General features: G+C 34.3%; 1 protein-coding gene across 1 annotated transcript in view; it reads right to left on the bottom strand.

Annotated features, from left to right (window-relative positions):
- Window positions 1–21,676, bottom strand: part of LRP1B (LDL receptor related protein 1B) — a gene marked incomplete at its 3' end in the record, with an annotated part of 1,343,287 nt that overhangs the window by 1,283,739 nt on the left and 37,872 nt on the right. The gene's annotated exons all lie outside the window — the stretch shown is intronic.

Here is a 21,676-nt window from a genome sequence, read left to right as displayed (position 1 = left end):
CACTCCAATTAAGTGATAGATGAAATGTAGCAACAATTACTGGTTGAAATTTTAAGATAAAGACCATTTAAGTTGATTTAAAAGTATCTTTTCCAGGCTTTTATTATTGATTAAAAATAAAATTATTTAAAACATCATGGCAATGAGATACGCTATTTCCTATGGCTCAAAGATTCACTACTCTGAGCACAGATTCCTTTGTCAGCATGGTCAGCGTCACCTGGGAGTTGGTGAGAGACACCTAATCTCAGGCCTCATCCCCAACCTACTGAATCAGAATCTGCAGTTCACAGGATCCCCAGGGGAATCACTTGCCCACTAAACTTTGAAAGATACTGAATGAGAAGAAGCAATAACAATTATAATAAATAAAATTTAAGATCAGTAAAAACATGATAAGCTTTGGTGCATGTATTGGTAGAGGAGTAATTAATCTTTCTTTTACTAACAGTAATTCAGATATTCCTTTCAATGGTTCCCTCAGAGCTTACTGGTCATTTCTTTTAATTTAGTATTTTCCAAGTCTTTACAATATACATCACAAAGATGATATATGAATGCAAAAAAAAAAACCTTAACAGGATAAGTTTGAGGATGACAAATTTTGAAGCAGTTTTAAACTTGTTTAGAGCCAGAAAATAAACAAAATAGGTTATAGTTATATTTACAATTTATGCAAATTAAACAGCTGCAGTTTATGCAAATTATACATAAGGCCCTTAAGTGTGTCATTAACCTACATATATTCCTTGGGAATATTCATACATAGACAAGAGCATAATTTCTCCTTTTCCCTTCTTTAATGATGATTGTAGGAGTATTAAATTTGTAACTTCTCAATATATTTTATATTCTTTCAGACTAAAAAATAATCACATATGGTTTAATATAATCTACTTTATCAATTCATGTAATTTAAGCCTTTATAGTTCTTCTAATTTCAGAACCACATATAATACTCTAGAAGTTTGAGAGTCCTCAAAACTAAACATCAAATGTAGTTTTTATTTAACCAAATATTAAGTTTTCACAAGTCTATTTCAAACTTCAATAATTTATGTAACAAATCAAATATATATATTTACATATACTGAATAAAATACCCAAATATTATGAATAATTATTATAAAAGGATGTGATAAGAAAAATGAGACATCAATAGATAATCACTAAGAGAAATCTTGAATGTACAAACTCAGTGATGACTTGACAATACATATCTGTTAATGTCTTCATCTGTGGATTGCTTGTTATGAGCCAGGTACTCTATTAGGCACAGGGTATAGAAAGAAAGAGAAAAGCCCCTGCCTTTGAGAGGTTTATAGCCTACTACAGAGAAATAAACTTGTATTTCATTTGATGTTTACCATCTGTTTTTATTTAATTTATTTTTATTTTATTTGTATGTATGATCTTTAAGAAAGTGTCACTTCTAAGACATTTATAGGAAAATAGATTACTACCCACTAGAAAGGGGATTTTAGGTGGGAGTTGAGAAAAATCAGTCTGCCCTTTAAATTTCGATCTAGAAAATAAAATGACTTTTACAAATGTTCAAAGAGCAAGATTTAAGTTAAATCATGATAAACCAAATCATGATAGTTAACTTCATTGGTAAAAATGCAAGGAGAAGTCTTTGAAAAGAAACACAAATGCCAGACAAGGATAAATGGCCTTACAAGAATAGGAAATGAGTGATAGTGCTTCCTAACAGCTCCTGATGAGAAGTCTATCAGGGGTGTGTTTGCTGCATTCATCATAAACACTGGGGTTGAAGACAAGAAGGAAAATTTCTGGCCTGAATATTTTTTCCCTTTAAATACTGTTGTATAGAGTTAATAAGACACTTTCAGGGGATAACCTCTATTTACTAAAACTAGTAAACAGAGATTCAATGAAAAGAAGCACTCAGGCAAAATGCCTTATACAGCGTATTAACTGGGGAGGAAAATTAGGTAGAGAGAAGAAAAGTAAACAAAAACAAACAAAAGAAACCAAGAAAAGAGATAATGAATACCTCTAGCACAGTAAATTAATGTAGTCATAATGATGTTAGGTTATTTTTTGTGGTGGTTGTTTTTTTATTTGTTTTTATGACACTACTACATGATGGTAAAGTTGCAGTATAATATATTTTTATAGTGTTAGTGCAAGAAAAATTACATTTTCACAATAATTTGGTTATTTAGTAAATAATCAAATAATTTCACTTATTATCATCTGTCTAATAATAATTATAGGTATAAAAGATGTTAATTAGAACACAGGTGGCCAATAAAAGGCCCATGGGCTGAATCCCACCCTCCACCTTGTTTTATCCGGCCCAGTACCTTGTTTCTACCCAACAGCAGTGCTGAGCTCCTTGTCCCTAGCTAAGGAGTAGTTACATTTATATGGTCCTAAAATTACATTTGTCCCTTTGAAGGCAACCTTAAGGCTGATGTAGCTCCCAGTGAAAATGAGTTTGACACCCCCGCATTAAAACATCCTGTGCAATAGCCAATATTTTTTAAAATCTAAATGTGTGATATTAAAGATATACAATATATCATTATAAAACTGCAGGATGAGCTACCTATATTGAGGCAAAATAATTTCAATCATAAAAAATAAATATACTTAAAAACCCTGGAAAAGTATGAAATCGCATATCCACAATGATTATTTCAATCTCTTCCTTTACATTTTTTGAAATTTTTAAAATCTTTATTATAAGCACATATTCCTTTTGAAATAGTGTTAGGGACTGAATTGTGTCCCCCACAAAATTCATATGTCAAAGCCCTAACTCCCAAAGTGACTTGTACATAGAGACATGGCCTTTGAGGTGGTAATTAAGGTTCAAATGGATCATAAGGGTTGGGTCCTAATCTAGAACCGGTGTCCTTGTAAGAAAGGAAGAAGACATCACACACCATGTTCTTTGTGAACACAGAGAGTAAAGGCCATGTGAGAACATAGCAAAAAGGCAGATGTAAGGACATCAGACGGCAGCTTACTGCAGGCCAGGGAAAGAGGCCTCACCAGAACTACTAATCTTGCTGGCAGCTTGATTAAAAACTTCAGGCTGACAGGGACCAGAGGGGAGAAGATTTCAGGGGAAAAGGGGAAGGATTCACAGGAACAAGTATAAAGGACACATGGACAAAAACTAAGGTGGGGAGATGGGAGGGAGGTGGGGAGCACTGGGGGGGTGGGCTGGGATGGGAGTAAAAGATAGAAAACTGTACTTGAACAATAAATAAATAAATAAATAAATAAAAACCTTCAGCCTTCAAAATCATAAGAAAATAAATTTCTGTTATTTAAGCCATAAAGTCTGTGGTGTATTTTTATGGCAATATAAGCAGAGTAATAAATAGTTAGTTTAACCAAAATGGTTATAACTATGTATAAACATTGGAATTGTTATATAATTAGCTTAAGTGAAAACAAATCAGCACACGTAATACAGCACATTTTTATCATTACGATTCAAACTTAACAAAGTCAAGAGCATAACTAGATAATAGAACGTTGTTACTGTATCAGGTAAGTTTTCTATTTCCTTTGTTTTTAAATACAGTTCATGTCTTATTAATAATATTATTTTAAGAAATTGATGACAAAAGGTAGTCAATGCTATTGAAGCTGGCTCCGAGCTATCCTGATACTAATGATGAAACGGGTTATCTGGGAAAGCTCTTTAGTAGCAGGAGACATGAGTGCTAACCAAGAGAATGAGGCTGAGGCTCCCACGTATACCAGAAACAAGGGAAGACTTCACAGGTAGGTTTCCCCCCACAGGTGGAAAAAGTACTTTAGTATCACCTCTGAGAAGCTGAGTTTAGAAACTCATATGTCTAATAATTAGTAAACCCTGGTAAGAAGAAGTACACTTAAACATTTTAAAAGTAAATCACCCAAGTTTAAAATTACAGTAGAGATAAAAGCAAAATTATAATCTTATGAATTTATCTTATTTTCACTTATTAATTATGATTAGTTCAGTCAAACAGGTTTTCATATATACATAGCTAGTTTAATTTGTTATAGATATTGTCTCAAACTGTCTCTGTTGAATTCGTACAAGCTTAATTGAGGTCAACTTGCTTAAAAAGAAAGCACTTAGAACCTGCTGGCACCAGTGGGAAGCTATACGCATACAGACCAGATATATAGACAATGAAGTATTATTCAGCCATAGAAAGAAAGAAAGAGAGAGAGAGAGAGGAAGGAAGGAAGGAAGGAAGGAAGGAAGGAAGGAAGGAAGGAAGGAAGGAAGGAAGGAAGGAAGGAAGGAAGGAGAGAAAAGTGAAAGGGAGAGAGAAAGAGAAAGAGAGAGAGAGAGAGAGAAATCTTACTATTTCCAACATGCATAGAGCTTGAAGCCAATATTCTAAAAGAAATAAATCAGACAGAGAAAAACGAATACTATATGCTCTCACTTACATTTGGAATGTAAAACAAAATAAAACAGCAACAAAAAATAAATTTAAAAAAACTCACAGAAAAAGAGATCAAACTTGTGGTTAGCACAGGTGGGGGTTAGAGGGAGTGGGAATTGGATAAAGGTGGTTAAAAAGTACAGACTTCCAGGTAGAAGGCAAGTAAGTACTAGGAATATAATGTACAATGTAATGACTATGCTTAACAAAATATAGGATATATAAGAAAGTTGCTAAGAATGTAGATATTAAGAGTTTTCATCACAAGATAATTTTCTCATTTCTTTTTATTGTACCTATATGAGATTTAATGAATGTTAACTAGACATATTGTGGTAATCATTTCACTATATATGTAAATTGAACCATCATGTGGTACATCTTAAACTTATACAGTGATATATGTTAATTATTTCTCAATAAAACTTAAGAAAAATTTAAATAGAGACCAGGTAAAATTCTAAGTGATGTCTGTACAAAAGTTACCTAAGAATGTAAAAAAAAAAGAACACATCCTTGGAACTATTCAGAAGTGAGATAGTGGATAGATTCAGGCTTTTGCCCAAGTTGCCAGTTTGCTGGCATGTAAGAAAGCAAATTTTCTTACATGAAAAAGTTTCAAGCACCATGCAAGCTGGTCATTTCTAAAGGATGTGAAAGGCACTTGTGGTAGGGCATCTTCAGGTAGAATTCAAACCTGGTGATTCTTTACCCCTTTATTTCAGGAATTCTCAAAATGTTTTTCAGATTACCACTATCAGCATCTCCGAAGACCTTGCAGCAACAAAATCAAGTTCTCAGAACCTATGCAGGACTTCAAGAATTGGAAAATCTGAGGGTGAGGCCCAGCATTCTGCGTTTTGTAACAAGTTCTCCAGGGTTTCCTAATGCTCGTTCACGTTTGAGAAACACGGAAAGAAACACGTGTGATGAGTTTTCCGGGAGCCAAATCTCTATGGTAAAGGAGTGTGTGAAAAGAATCACCCAATTCCTTTTTCCTCCCTCACCACTTCTACACCACTCCCTTAGTTAGTTATGGGTTTCTCCCTTAGGTTTGTAAGTACAATATTAAAGTATGGATAATTAACTACAGCTATTTATCACCAAAGATAATTAAGTAAGAATAGAAAAGAATAACAACAAATAAAAAGGAAATATCAAAAAAGCATAAACTTCCAGGCAGCTTAAACTTTGTCAGGTTATCTTGGGGGCAAAGATGAGAAAAAAATAAAGTCCAGGATAATCGGAAAACTTTGGTGAAATTGATTATATGTGTGTCTATCGGTAGACTACAAAAAAACATTTTCTGTGTATTCCAGGTCATGTGAAATCTCTCTAGGTATTCCCTAGTCACAGAAGTAACTTCTCCATAACAGTTGCTACCTTTAAAAGTGTGTGGGTGCATTTTCAAGGTAAGTATTGTGTTACAGCTAATGCACTCAGAACCAAAAGTCCTCTGAAGTGGTTAGCTCAGAAGACAGCAGAAAGCAGGAACAAGCTTTCTAGAGAATTTCATTTAAAACTAATCTTCCAAGGAAGAATAATGGCAGTCTTTCAGTTTCTCTTGAAGAGTCCTCAAACAGAGAGGCTTCTCTCTCCTTGGGAAAATGGAAAGAAGCAAATCAAAACTAATGCACAATAAGACAGAGAAAAGTGCCCTTAGAAAGGTCAGCCTCCATGCTTACCAGGGGCTTCAATCATAGCACAGCAATTCTTTTGGATCCATGTGAATGTTTTTTTTTCCATCTTTCTCACATACACACTCTCTCTTTTTTTCGTTTTGCCTCTAATAGTAGGAAGGTCATTATTCCTATCTTTTACTATTTTTTAAACCCTGTAGCAACTACTGTGACAACAGGAAGGCCTATAGCCTCATGCATATACTGTGTTCTAACCTTTTTTACAACTCATCCCAGTTAGTTGAATCTAAGAGAGAGTATAGGAAAGAAAACAAACCCCTTGAATAGAGTTTGATAAATTATTTACCTCTTAACACAAGTTTTACACAAAAGGAAAAACAAACCAATTTTTTATTATTCTGAGTTAGACTTTACTTAAGAGAAAATAATGGACAGAAATTCCACTAGGGATAAGCTATAGAAATAATAAAGCATTGAGGCAAAAAGACTTGATACAACAGAGAATGTCCTGCGCACGCACATACAAACGACAAAGAGAAACCCAGCAGCATTTGGTCAGGGAGAGACTTGACCACAGGGATCTGCAGGTACATGTGTTCATCCTCTAAAACCTGGCTAGACTCTGAGAAAGCTAGACAAGCGATGTTTAATGAGCTATAGTATTAAGCAAAGTTGCACAAGTTACCATTTTTATTTTAAGACAGAGCTTGCATAAGCACTTTCATTAAAAAAACTTGTGGATTTTGTCTGCAACCACATATGAACCAAGCAGGAGAAAGCAATTGCATTTAATTGCTGAAATTATTGGGTAGGTTCAGGTAAAATAGTCTATGTCCCTTAAAACTTCTGAAGTGCTTTCATATTTTATCCTCCCTTAAGACTCATATGTATTGTCAGATTTGATGAATAGGCTATTGATTTCCTTTCCCTCAGGGGGTTGCTGTACTTTCTATCCTGCCCTTAATTTTTTAGCTTCATTCTATCACTCAATCTTTTCCCTAGGTTACTAAATATAAAGTAAATGGTTGAACTACACAATTCTGAGAGCAGTCATTTTGGATAAAAATGTGAGTTCAATATATTGGCAGGCAAGTCTGACATTAAACCCTTGGCCCATGGGAGCCAGAGAATTGAGAAAACATAGTTTTTCATATTTCTTCTATTTTAAGTTCAATTTACAATGGCAAGAAGATTAAACAGGAATTCCAGTCTTTGGTTGAAAACATGCCCCATTTTTCTCTTCCATGGTAATTTCCATAAAATCAAAAGAAGTTAATTTGTTAAACTTCTGTGGATTCTAAATTGGCATGTTTTCAGAAATTATTTGCATGGCTAGTTATTTTATTCACACACACACACACACACACACACACACACACACACACACACAAAGACAGTAATCTACCAGCCAGGAAACAGTGGGAGAGAGGAGAATTTGGGGATGATATAACTTTTTGACTTCCCTGAGATGTTTACCCCAGTGTATTAGTGAACTTTGTCATAAATAATTCAATGAATGTCAGATTAAAAGTCTCAGGATATAAGAAACTTTGAAATAAGAGTGTGTGCACTACGTCGAAGATGTATTTCAAAAGTGTCTAAATATTGAACAGTCATTAAAGAGCCTTTGCTTGTACTTTAGCTTTCAGTGGCTTATTATGTAGGTCTGTGTTGCTTCTGTTGTTTTGTTTCAGAAATTATCCTTTTGTATTTATACTTAAATCTAAGTGGTGGAGATTTTTCAGGCAGATCTTTTCATGCTTGATCTTTATTTTTTTGATATTTTCTAATAGAAAAAAATCTTTATCCTTCATGCAACTGACACAGGCAACTTAGAATTTCATTTTGCTTTCCATTCAAAATTTAGCGTTTTCAACATAAGCTATAAAGAGAATTTCTCTTCCTTATTTAATTAATTTGGAACAGGGCATATTTTATTTAGACAATTCACTTTTCACAAATGAGAAATTAACTTACTACTTCTTAATCAACAAATGGACACCAGTTTGCTTCCATTAAACACTATTTTTGGTTGATCATGGTGCTGCTCGGTCAAGTGTCTCCATCAAAAGAAACAATCACATTAATGTCATATATGTCATAGGAAAATGCTACCTTCATAATATTTTGGTATAACTGAAAATTGATTAAGATTTCTACGTGTTTGACTGAATTAATAATTACACAAATAATTGTCAGAGTTATAGCACTTATCATTGTACCAGTGTACTTAATGATAGATATAGATAAATACTATATATAGATACAACTGATTATATGTTATATAACTAATTTTACCCCACATCCTAAGAGATAGAGACTTACTATCCCCATTTTTCTGATGGGAAAATGATGAGATTGCACAAATGAGAGACTATCATCACCTGCAATCCAAGGTCACACAGCTGCCCACAGGTCGAGATGAGATTCAAAACCAAGAGAGTCTTATTCCAGAACTCCCATTCTAACCATTTTGTTTGTCTTAGGTCATTCAAATCTCACATGATATGAAATCATGGTGTGGAACAGACGCAGAGCCACTCTCCTTTAAAGTTCATCGGCTGAAGGACAACACAGGGGTATATCTGCCTGATCCACTGTGTAAACCAACTCTGTAATGCTAAATGAAATTCCCACCATTAACAACACTGCTACTTCTTGAAGTTAAGATATTGTCTTTGAAAGCCTTCTGTAAAAATTGGCATGCTTTCTCTGAGAGGTAACAAAGAAATAAAGTCAGTAAAGATTACATCTGTGACCCCATAGTTCTTACCAGGCAGATAACAGTGCCTTAAAGACGGCATTAGTTTGGATCAGAGGTGAAAGGTAGGGATGAAACTTGGCACATTAACGCTGGAAGTCAGGCTCCGTGTGGAATACCCACAGTAGATGGCTTTGGGTGGTTAGGGTAATGAGACTCCAGACTGACTGAAAACAGAAATGGTGCTGAGGAAACCATGATGATCACTGTCACCTTGTACTTTCAATCCTGATGGCAATAATAGTGCTGGTCAAACTACAGACTTAACATAGATAGTTTTTCACATAGCTCTGTAGTCAGCATTTTTTAAAACATGAACTCTCAGTTGGAGTCACATTTTGCACCTGCTGTGCCACTGTCTTTCAGCCTGTCAAGTGTCACAATATGCTGTAAAATTGGTCTGTCTTAAAGGGGGTTATTGGGTCAGGGACTGTTAGAACAAGATAAAAATCATCTAGTCCTATTCCTTTAATGGACAGAGAAACTAATAAAAAGAAAGGTTTAGTAAAAGTTCCAAGTCACCCAGACATTTAGTGGCAAAATGCTGGACACAAATTATCCAGTATCTCTCTATTGAAGACCGCCTGTGGACAAGAAGTTAGCATGATGTATTACATATACAGTATGTAATTAGAGTCAAAAGTAAAAAAAAAAAGGTAGTTCAGTCCTTAAATATTAAACTGAGTCAGTTGGTGATTGCTAACTGGTTCTGACTTTCCCCGTTCTTCAATTTCAGAGTTTTACTTAACAGAAAAGCTAGTTAACTTTTCTTTATTCTCCACAAGAGCTATGTGAATATATACATATGCTTCTTTTGTGTTTGCTTCTTTGCATTCTCTCATGCACCTCTTTTATTAAATTTTCCCCAAATCCTTTTATGCTAACATCAAACCCTCATTTCTCAAAATCTGTCAAGTAAGTATATGCATAAGCATCGCTATTCTCACTTCTCCAATGGTCAAATCAGAGATAATTGAACACTATATTCCTTTAAAGCTGAGACTTGAGAAATATACTTAAATCTCAAAATGACACACTGCCCACAAGTATTTAATAATTGTGAACAAATTTTGATCTACTCAAAGTGATAGCTTAAGCCATTTCACTAACACATAGACTTCTGGGTATTACTCAGTGTCATAACTGACTGCCACAGCTATAAATATATAGAATATTTTATTATTATTGCCAGAAATGCATTTTGTCTTTCTCTGAACATGATTTCTTTTGAAGTATGTTTGAAAGCTTTTAGTCTCATGCCATTATTTCAAGAACACCCCTCTTCCTCTGTGTCTTGAAAATGAATGCAAAGCCCAGCAGAAGGTCAGTTAGATGCTACCTCTATCTGGGTGGTTGAAAGAGGTCAGTGAGGGAGACTGAACTTGAGACCCCTATTGACATGTATTCAAGTATGGAGATCAGTAGCCTGTTAATAAGGTAGACACTTTATTTATCGTAATGTTTTTCAGTCTTTAAAGATTATAAATGCAAAAAAAGCCCTCAGCTTCTCCAGATAGGTGTTAACAGCTAAGAGGAAGCTAAACTGCAGGTCACTCATGCTTACTTACAAATATAATTTAACACGGAGTAAAGGATTGAGCCATTGAACTGACTTCTAGTCTTCTATTATTACCCTAAAACACTTTGATAAAAATAATGAAACTATGAATGAAAAGAGGCCACATACTAACCTGGTAAGCTCAGGGGAGGCCTACATAGTGGCCTTACAAACTCAAAGACGTAAAGTAATCACAAAGGATGGTCTGAAATTAGAACATTTTAACTCTAAGCATTTATGACAGTTCCTGTCCTAGGCTAGATTCTCCCCTGACAAAGGTCAAATAACTAAGCCTGTCTATAGTCTTTATGCATCTAGGATTACATACCTGATATACATACCTTTGTAAAAATCAAAGTAATTTCCCTTTTTCCTGACTCCTCAAAGCAGGGGCAGAGCACCTGAGCAGAGGCCACAAATCCTCTCATTGCCATTGTTATCATGTTAAACATTAACTGTTAACTAGCCTGTACCCATCTGTATAAAATAAATAGGAGTCTATCATTTCAATTTTTATCCAATTCCAGGAGTTTCCCTGTTTTACTTTCCCCCACCTCCCTAATCTATCACCAATAGATTTCATGTAATCCACTTATGTCTTCTCTTTTTATTGTAAGGTACAAAGCAGGGAGCAGAACCACCATTTTCTGGAGCATTTTCTCAATTTGTTGATGTTTTGCTTCCTGGAAATTGTTGTCAGTTTGGCTCATAAAGTAAGGAAGACTATTCATCATTACTGAGTAGGAAAGGATCAGAGGACAAGGTGACTACTTAAGGACATTTACGGAATAAAAGAGTGTGGCACAGGGTTGTGGAAACTCAAGACCAGGCATTTCTTTTAGGTTTCCTATCACTGTACTTAGCCTAGGTCTCTGCTAATTCCCCAATACACAGTTAGCTCGAATTCTCAGCCAGAGAGTGTTTAATTTCAAGACTTTAGGAGTGACTGGGGAGATTAGTGGTTGGAAGGGTTGAGCACAAAAGAAAAAAGGACCCAGGAACATGGATAACAGTGTGGTGATTGCAGGGAAGATGGGTATAAGGGGACTGAAAAAATGCTAATGAAAAAATACAATAAAATTAAAAAAAATAAAGCTCCAGTTTATATCAAAGTCTTAAAAAATCTACATCTGTAGGGTTAAATGTATTTTGCAGGGTACATGTAATACTAAGGCAGGATAATGGGTTATGAGTGTGTACTCACTCAAGTAAAAACAGAATATTGAAAAACAAAAAAAAAGCAAGTGGAAGTATCTTAAGCTTTGCCCTTTTATTTTTTCAAATATTCCTTTATTTATAATTTTAAGTAGTTGTATTAGGAAGGAGATCAGCAGCTGTTTTCAATGAAGCACTGAGCAGCTTTAATTTGTGAAGTTAAAAGCAATTCTTTAACCAATGAAAATGTCAGGAGCAGTTTAGGCAGGCAAAATATCTTTTAATCAAAGCAGTAAATTTTAAAAAACAGATATCAGTTTTTATGTCCAGAACTCTAAGCCTTTTTTATTCTCAGAAATGTGTTGAAGGACACAGTAGTAAAAAGCTACAAAAAATGAGATTATGATAGGTGACATTATTTCAATTTTAGCATATGTCTTTTTGTCTCAGTACATTTGGCTGACATGGTAATTAAAATCATATTTAAGTCTAATAAGAATATTTGTTCATGGGGGTAAAAGAATAGCTCAGAAAGATAGCTGGAATAGTAAAGCATAGATTTTTATTCAGAAGAAATGAAAAGTACCCAGATTTTTATAATGTGGAAATCTGGGAAAATAGGATCCCTTCAAATATTACCATATTTAACATTTTAACATTTTGACATTAATTCACTGAACTTCTCTCACTAGGTGGTAACTGTCCCTAGGTCTTATATAGAAAATGTCCTTGATACCATAACAAGAATCTTTCCAGGGAGATCCAAGAAAGAGACCTGGCACTTTCTCTGCAGCCACAGTGGCTCAAGTCCATTCATAAAATCTCTCAATAAAGGGGATATAAGCGATCCTATTCACACTGCATCATTAGGTCACATTTTCTTTTCTATTTCTCCAATTCTTTTAAAATAAACCAAATTCTAATGGAATAAAAATGTTAAGGAAGAAATTACAACTTGGTTTGTGCTAGTTTTACAATACCTAAAGGATAATCATAATTATTTGTGCTCTGCTGAAAACCGTAAAGATAAGTAGGAATCATTGTCCATCACTCTTGTGTGGGAAAAATGTAAAATACATTTCAATGAACAGAAAAAGATTACTGCATATTCTGCCTAGCACATACCAGATTGAGAAGGTTATCTCAATCTTTCATTGTCCTTTATTATCTATTTCACAGCTCTATAAATTGTAGAAAATTAATAATTAATGCAAATTGTTCTTGTCCATATACATCCAAATTAGTTGTGTGGAATGCAATTGAGTTGTGACCTATAGAAGGACCTATTTTGCATATATATATATATATATATATATATATATATATATCNATATTCTGCCTAGCACATACCAGATTGAGAAGGTTATCTCAATCTTTCATTGTCCTTTATTATCTATTTCACAGCTCTATAAATTGTAGAAAATTAATAATTAATGCAAATGGTTCTTGTCCATATACATCCAAATTAGTTGTGTGGAATGCAATTGAGTTGTGACCTATAGAAGGACCTATTTTGCATATATATATATATATATATATCCAATTCAGGCATATATTCCTTATATGCCTATATATATATGGTCCTTTTAAGATTACCTTGAGCCAATTGTAATATCTCACAAGTTCTTTTATTCATTAATTAATCAATTAAGAAAAACCTTTGATATTGCTCATTGTTTATCAGTGGAAGATTCAAGACAATACATTTTTAAAAATTAACACTCCTTTTTTACTAAGTACTAGCAACACAGAAATTGTAGTCTCAAGAAGTGAAAATATATATACTTGAGTGAATAGTACTTACTCTAATACCAATGGAATGATAGAAAAAGAAGAAATCCAAAAAGGGTTAATTTCTCTTCTTCTTAATTAAAAGAATGTCCTTTTAAATATCCTAAAAACTTTTATGTAAAACCAATACAAATATTTTGAGCAATATATAATCTAGGTATATATTTATTAACATTTCATCAAGTTATCATACTTGTTGCTTCATTTGCAATCTATGGTTGATATCTTAATTCCAAATGTTTAGTTCTTGGGTAATAAAAGTGCTAATGTTATATATTAACGTTCTTTATTTTAAAAGACTTGTTTTTACTGAAAGAAAACTTTAAAGGTAAAATATAAAGATAGAAAGTTAGTTTTATTCTCCTAATTCTACAAAAATTAAATCTAATATTATTTAAAGTATATTGGCAAAAGGCAGTCCACATATTCTGGCTAATTGCAAGACCTTAGAGTTCAGAACATACAAAACTTCATGTCATGCAGAATTTTTATTAGCAGGTTACTGTTTTGTGTATGCTTGTCCCATGGTCCCAAATAGGCTCCATGACCTCTGAAGAGCAAAGGAAATATCTTTTTGTAACATATAGAACCCTGAACATAGTAAATTATCAATAATACCTGATTGATCAACTGATTAGTAGTATTAGTGTTAACAAAATAATTATAGCTTTATAAAAAATAATATGCACCCTGGCTGGTGTGGCTCAGTGGACTGAGTGCCACCAGCCTCCTAACCAAAGGGTCATTGGTTTGGTCCCCAGTCTAGAACACATGCCTGGGTTGAGGACCAGGTCCCCAGTAGGGGGTGTATGAGAGGCAACCACACACTGATGTTTTTCTCCTTTTCTTTCTCCCTCCCTTCTCCTCTTTAAAAAAAATAAATAAATAACTGAAAACTTAAAAGAAATAAGTAAGACTATGTTTGTATTTTGGGAATCAAAAGGATGAGGGGGTTAGAAGGTCAGGGGGTGGAGGACTGAGCAAAAAGGAGAAGGGACTAATGGATGTGGACGTGTGGTGATTGTGGTGGGGGGGTTGATATAAGGGACTAAATGGTAATGGAAAAAATACACTAATTTTTTTAAAGACCAGGTTTTGAACTTTGTCTGGCACTTAATAACTCTGTGACTCATGCAAATCATTTAATCTCTTTAAGTAGTACCTATGTTAGAAAAGTGCCAGGGAGAGTAAATGTCATGGGGTTCATGATGTTCCTGATTAAATGAGATATCATACATGCCTGGAGAAGAGTTGTTCAAATCAATTATAATTAATAATAGATTATAATGGCTTCCATGCACTGGCTATTTATTATATGCCAGATATCATCCACATTACAGTTATTATTATGTACCATATTTTTATTATCATCATTCTCTATTTTTAAGGTGCTATGAACTATCTACCTATGTTGTTTCTGCCATGGGCTACCTTACATAGTAATTGTTACCTCTGAAATCAAGAGTAGAATTCAAAATGTTCAGAAAATTTTACCTGGAGTTATTAGTAGAATGAGGGAAGAGTTAGGACTCCTATCTAACAACAGACCTGAAGGACTAAAAACTAACCCAAAACCTTTGGAGTAGCAGAGGCCAAAAGAAGACATGATCGTCCTCTATGTGATCACAAATTGTGCAGATATGGTGAACGTGGATTTATTAATTAAATCCTGTACTGCTAGGATGAGGGACACATTTTGGCATGTGAGCAAGGTAATTTAAAAATGAACAAAGAATATCTAACTTCAGAGAGTAAATAGAAAAGCTACTAAATATGTTATGCCAAGATATGGAGAGGCAGGAAATAAGAGTAGAATAAAAAGAGTCTGGTCATATTTACAAAATTTGAAGAAAGTAGTGCCTTTGAAAAACGGGGCAAGGATGAGCTCAGGAAGACAACTAGAGCATTCCATAATCCCACTAGTCTATTCTTGTGACAAAATATTTGACTATGGAGGCTGAAGAATTGATATCCAAAATATGGAAGCCACTTTTCTGACTTAATTGTTTTCTAAAAAAATATTTAAAATTGCCAGTGAATGAAATCTCAATCTATTAATAGAATATTTATGAAAAATTAAATATATGCACATTTATGTATGATGTTTGTATAGATATATCATTATACATTCAACTAAATAGTTACTATATGAAATAATAAGTAAGCTGAATACAAATTAGTTGCCATAGATTTAGAGACGGAATTTTTTTCAGAAACTGAGTAGCATTGAGAAAGTTGGGGACTATTATGTTTTCCTTCTGTATTTAATTTTGCTGTTATTTTTGTTCTGTTTTTTTTACTTTCATATTATTAATCATCTTTCAAATAATTTCAGCTTTAGTAAGTTTGCTATTATTGATATAATCTTTTGAATAAAAATAGGTGATTAGAATGTATAATTTAATTTACTCATATCTATTTTCCATATGTGAGATTGAAGATGATCTTTGAATTCTTCGTCTTGATGAAAGAAGTTTGTGATCTAGGCATTTTTACATACTATTGTGGAGACTCTGAAAATTCTGAGACAGGGTCAGGCAAGCACCTGACGTGCTCCTGAAATCTTTGCTTTCTACATAGTCCCATCTGTATCCAATGCTCCACCTTCTAGTCACAGTGTATCTATCTGCTGGTCTCACTCCCCTGCCTGCAGCTCAGAGACAGCCAGAGAGCAGTTGAACTGATGGGAATAGTGTTTCACAAGTGTAGTGGAAACCAGCTGTATTTACTCAGGACTCTGTGGTTAGTCACAGTCACTTCCTATCTCAGAACACCAAAGCGCTGACTCCATTTTCCACCACGGTGTGTGTAATACATCTCAAAACAAATTTATAGTGTGAGCATGAACTACAAAATGTAATGGGGCAGAAAATGCAGACACATTATTTTTCCTCCCACAGAGTTGGAATTTCTTCTTTGCTCCAGCAGCCGTTGAGACTGGGAATGACAGCCACTTTTTTGTTTCTTCTTTTTTTCTGTACCATAGAAAAACAATACAGAGAGAGACAGTAGCTCTATTTAGATCAACAACCACATCATCATTTGTAAGAAGGGATGCTTTCATTGTTTAATGTTTGGGAGTAAATTATTAAACCAAGTCTCACAAAGTAAAATTCCCTAAGATTAGCTGGGGGAGAGCAGATAGGAGGAGGAAAAGATTTCCTGGCCTGTGTTTCTCACTGTACCTCAGTCTCCTGGAATCTCCAGGCTCCAGTTGCTACTTGACAACTGTATTTTCTCATTTAATCTAAGAAGGAAACCTGTGCTGTGGAAATTATTCACATTTTACTAAAGAGAAAACTGAAGTTTAGAGAGGTTATGTAACATGCTTACAACCAAATGACTTAACTTAGATTTCTATCTAGGGTTCTCATGTGTCGAACAAACTGATTGGATTAGTTTGTTTCTGTGAATCCTTTTAATTCTAAAATCCCTTGATTGCATGAAACACTTTTCTAGTATATCTTTGAGCCAGAGTTGGTCTTCTTGTATCTTTGCTTCAGACCAGCTATTTTCAAATAATTTCACTTCAAAAAGAGTTCTAAAGAGGGTATTGTTCTTTAGCTTGAAATATCTGAATGTGATATTGTTATATATGCTGACAATAGAAAAATATGGAATGGAATTAACACTGCTGAGAGACTTAAAATACAGTCAGAAGGCTATTAGGAAAGTGCAGCCTGTGCAACCTTCTGCCTCTGTTCTCAGAGCTGCTAAGCTGCTAACCTGCTTGTTAAACTCAGCTCAAGGCCTAATCATAAACATCCAGGAGAAACAACTACTGTATGGACACCTATGGACCTCTTCCTTGACTTGACCTCTTCCTTGAAGTTGTTGCCTCCATCATTGGCATATTGGAACTAACCAATCCCTGTTAACAAGCCAGCAATCCTTCATTGGTATAAAAGAATTGCACTTTGCAGTTTTTGCCTTTATAAATCCTGCCTGTCTTTGTTCTTTTCAGAATGCAGTATGCTTTGCTACATGGATCTGTGTCTCCTAGACTGCAATGCTTTTGCACAAATAAATGTTTTTTATCTGTATTATAGCTTGAACCTTTTTTTGTTTAGCAATGTATGTGTGTATATATATATATATATATATATATACACATAAATACATATATTCATACATACATACATACATACATACATACCTTCATATGGACCCAAGAAAAAACAAACCCAGAACTATCTTCTGAAGGGTAGGTCCCTGGTAGTACAGGCTTCCCCTGCTAGGTGAATGTTTAGGAACCCATCTGTATCAGTGTACCAGCTGGTGTTGTGAGAGGTAGCATTTGGCTTTAGTGAATTTTTTTCAAGACTTAATGCATTTGCCCATTTTATGATGGGTAATTCACAAACTCATCTGCCCACACTGTGCTAAGTTTTCAGCAGTTTTTGACCCAAAACGGCATGACCCCCATGCCCCACCCTCCCTATTCACCAAGATCTCACCCAAGTAACTCTTTAATATTTCTTCTGGAAAAAGTCCTCAAAGGGAAACATTTTGCCAATGTGGAAAATGTGAAACAAAAAATGGCAGAAGCACTAAAAGGCACCCAAATCAATGAGTCAAAAACTGTTTGGAGCAGTGGAAAAGAGTCTCAACAAGTGTATTGCATCAAGTGGAGAATACTTTGAAGGTGACTGAAGTTTGAACATGTAAGAATAAATATATAATTTATTATAAGTAAATTCTCAGTTTTTGGGTACTACCTCAAATATATATGAATATATATGATAAAAACCTTTAAAGGATTGAAAAATACATATTCCCACCTTACAGGATGTTACTAGGCATTTTTCATACATCATCCTATTTAATCACAGAAAAAGTCTAGTGTGGTAGGTATTGTTTCCATGTTTAAAATAAGGAAATTGAACCTCAGGAGGGTTAGATAAGTTAAGATCACACAGCTTAATATAAAGACATTTGTGTTTACATCAGACATTTCTGACTGCAAAGATCTCTGCTGTTTTTACCATGACACGTTGCTATCACTTGTTTCTATCTCTTATTTAACTCAACTGATCAATTTATGTTTATAAAATACTCCTCACGGTATTTTCTTTTCCCAACTCACTGTCTTTGGTGATGCTTCATAATATCCCCAGGAAGTAAATACTATAAATCTAGAATTCTACAGTCATCCCTTCCCAATAGTGGGTCATCTGCATATCATTAAATGAACCTGTGGATTTACAAATGCAGTGTAATAGAAGTATGTTTATAAATTGCACAAATACTAACAAATATCCAGAAACAATATAAAATATATAAAAAAGAACTTTCTAAGTCACTTAGTTGAAAGATTACAGTTACAGGAAACAAACAAGAGGGATAGGCACTCTCAGAGATGCTGAAAAGTAGTGGATTTCAAACATTTCTTAGCAGTAGAATTTTTTTTAAATAAAATTTTATTGGAAATTACATATTGGTGAATGAGTAAGGGAATGGTTCCTTTTCAGGTCTGATTTTACACCAACTCTAGAGTATTCCCCCAATAGTGTGAATATTTATAATATTTCCTAACTCAAAGGGTGATGTGCTGGTGAACATTTATTGACCAACTCTCCAAGAAAAAAATCCCCAATGCATCATTTGCTCATCTCTATATTGTAAATATTCCCACCATGGGCCACTTTAAGTGAATTGAAGTTGGGAAAAACTGCACACCGTCCACCCTCCCAAGTCATTAGTAGCCAGCTTCAGCATCCTCCGGAACCTACCCTGATGAAGGGAAAGAGGACCTGAGGTGTGCCTTCTATTTTGATTCTTCCTTGTTCTCTTAAATACATTAGAAATTGATTTGAATTAGTTAGCCACAGGGACAAAACTACAAGTGAAAGACTCCTAGAAAGTTTATCCCATTTCACCTTATCATAGATTGTTTTTTCAGATATTCAAGTCGTTTTACTTCACATTAGCAGGACTTTAATTTAGGTAATGAGTATTTTATATTCGGGAGTTGTGGGGGAGTGATTAAAATTAGTCATTTTAAATTTCAAGGAAGATGCCGTGGCCTCACCCAGGCAGAGGAAAGTGGATGTAAAGGTGAGAGTGGGATGCAGAAACAGAAGTGAAGGGAGGTCCAGAGAAGAAAATGTGGCAATCAAAGTAAACTGGGAAGGGGTGGCTTTAAAAACAATATCTGCTGATTTCTCAATTTGTAAACTCAAGCTCCAATGATCCTTAGAAAACCTAGAAGGGTTTCTTTAGGGGCCTTCACCGATAAAGCATTGATTGCTGATGCATGCACTCAACTAACACTATTTATTTATTTATTTACTTACTTATTGTCAACACTATTACAAAAGTCCCCACTTCCCCCCTTTACTCTCCTCCACCAAGCCCCATTCCCATGTTCACTACATTGTTCCTTGTGTCCATGGGCTTTTGCATATATATTCATATGTATCCTTTGGCTAATATCTTCTATCCCTCCCTCATTCTATTCCCTCTGAGATCTGTCAGTCTGTTCCATGTTATCTATGCCTAAGTTTTATTTTATCAGTTTATTTTGTTCATTTGATTTCACATGTGAGTGAGATCATGTGGTATTTGTCTTTCTCTGATTGATCTACTCTATATTTTGGGCTCTATTTTTTTGATATAAGGTAAAGGGACTAAGCGAAAGAGATTAAAACAAGCCTGAGCCTGGCCAGGCGGCTCAGCTGGTTAGAGCATTTTTTGATACACTATGGTTGTAGTTTTGATCCTTAGTCAGGACACATCCAAGAATCAACCAATGAATATATAAATAAGTGGAACAACAAATTGGTGTTTCTTTCTCTTTCTCCCTCTCTGTCTCTCTTCCTCTCTCTCTCTCCTTTCCATTCTCTATCAATAGATTAAAAAAAGACTGTAAAATAGGCCAATCAGGTATTAAGCTATGGATATAAAGGTGTCAAAATGATTAACCCTATTCTTGTGGTGTACAAGTTTGAAAAAATTATTATTATACCTGTTTTCCTACCATTTACTTAGTTACTACTGTTTTTTACTCAGCTAATTGAATTTTCTGTGACAGTCTCTCCATACATTGTATAACATTTTCTGTAGACAAAATAGAAGTCAGTGCAAAAATAAGGAAAGGAACATTCTAGCACTTCTGAGAGTCAAACCATCCTTTTCTGGTTCCTCAGTTTTGAATACAGGAACTTTAAAAACCAAAAACAAAATAGATAGTAGCATTTGCTTTAGGGAGTTTGGAAGAAGAATATGTCATTCAGGAAATTTTAATAAATTCTTTACTTTAAACTTTTCTTCCTGTGAGTTATAAATAGTACCAGTTGGCTTCACAAGCCTCTACAGTCATACAGATACAGATACTTATGTACCTTTTCAAAATTCTCCAAGGTAGCTAGAAAAAAATTCTTGCAAGCTAAGCAAGCAAGTTGCTCTCACTGGGATGATGAAGATGAAGAAGATGATGATGATGGTGATGGTGATGATGGTGATGGTTCTTTTCTTCATCTAATTTCTTAAAACACTCTTTTAAATAAATCTTGAAATGTAAAGCAATCTTTTTGTTTTGTTTTTCTTCTGAGCAACCATGTACCTATCTCTCACTTTCATAACATTTTCTGTTCAAAATAGGTCCCTGAGTCATTTTATCATACCAAAAACATATATATCAGGGTTATAAAATATTGTCTAATTATCATCTCATTAAGGATGGATGAAAATATGGAGATTTTTATTATGTTTTGATAGTTACAGATTTAATTGTTCAGCAAAAAAATATACCGCATTAGTTATGTAACTATTACCCCAAGCCAATGGGTCATTCATAATCATAGTGTACTTGCCAACTATGACTGAAAGATGCTTATTGCTGTCCTAGATAAAGATTGTTGTGGGTGTTTTTTTGAAGGGTATCTTTTAAATGTGTCTTCAAATTTTCTGGAGGCTAAAATTTCAGGCTGAGCCAGCCCCTGTCCACTTAAGTAGTAGTGAATTTTATCTAAGAAGCATTGTTTTAATTAAAACTTTGCCCTGTTTTCTGCTTTATGCATATTTATGACAAAATGACATTATCCTTTACCTATTGAGCTTTTGTTGCCTGGGACTATCATTTAATCCCTCTTATCCATTTTAAGTTCATTTCCTTTGGTCTGTAATTGCATTTCTTTGCATGTTCCACTTTTCCCTCTTTTTTTGGTAACATAATATCCTAAATGATATTCAGCTCTGTAAGTGAAGTAATGAGCACTCATTTAAAAAAATGAAGTAGAGGAATTACAGTGTTTTAGACACTGATCATATGGGTTTTGTACAAAACTCATCATTGTGGAATAGAGAGCAAAATTACCCAAAACAAACATAACATATGTTAGTA

This window comes from Sturnira hondurensis, unplaced genomic scaffold (assembly GCF_014824575.4).
Source record: "Sturnira hondurensis isolate 20B ecotype Veracruz unplaced genomic scaffold, ASM1482457v3 Scaffold0015475, whole genome shotgun sequence".
Classification (NCBI taxonomy): domain Eukaryota; kingdom Metazoa; phylum Chordata; class Mammalia; order Chiroptera; family Phyllostomidae; genus Sturnira; species Sturnira hondurensis.
The sequence above is the reverse complement of the archived record's forward strand: the minus strand, read 5'-3'. Positions and strand labels throughout refer to the sequence as shown.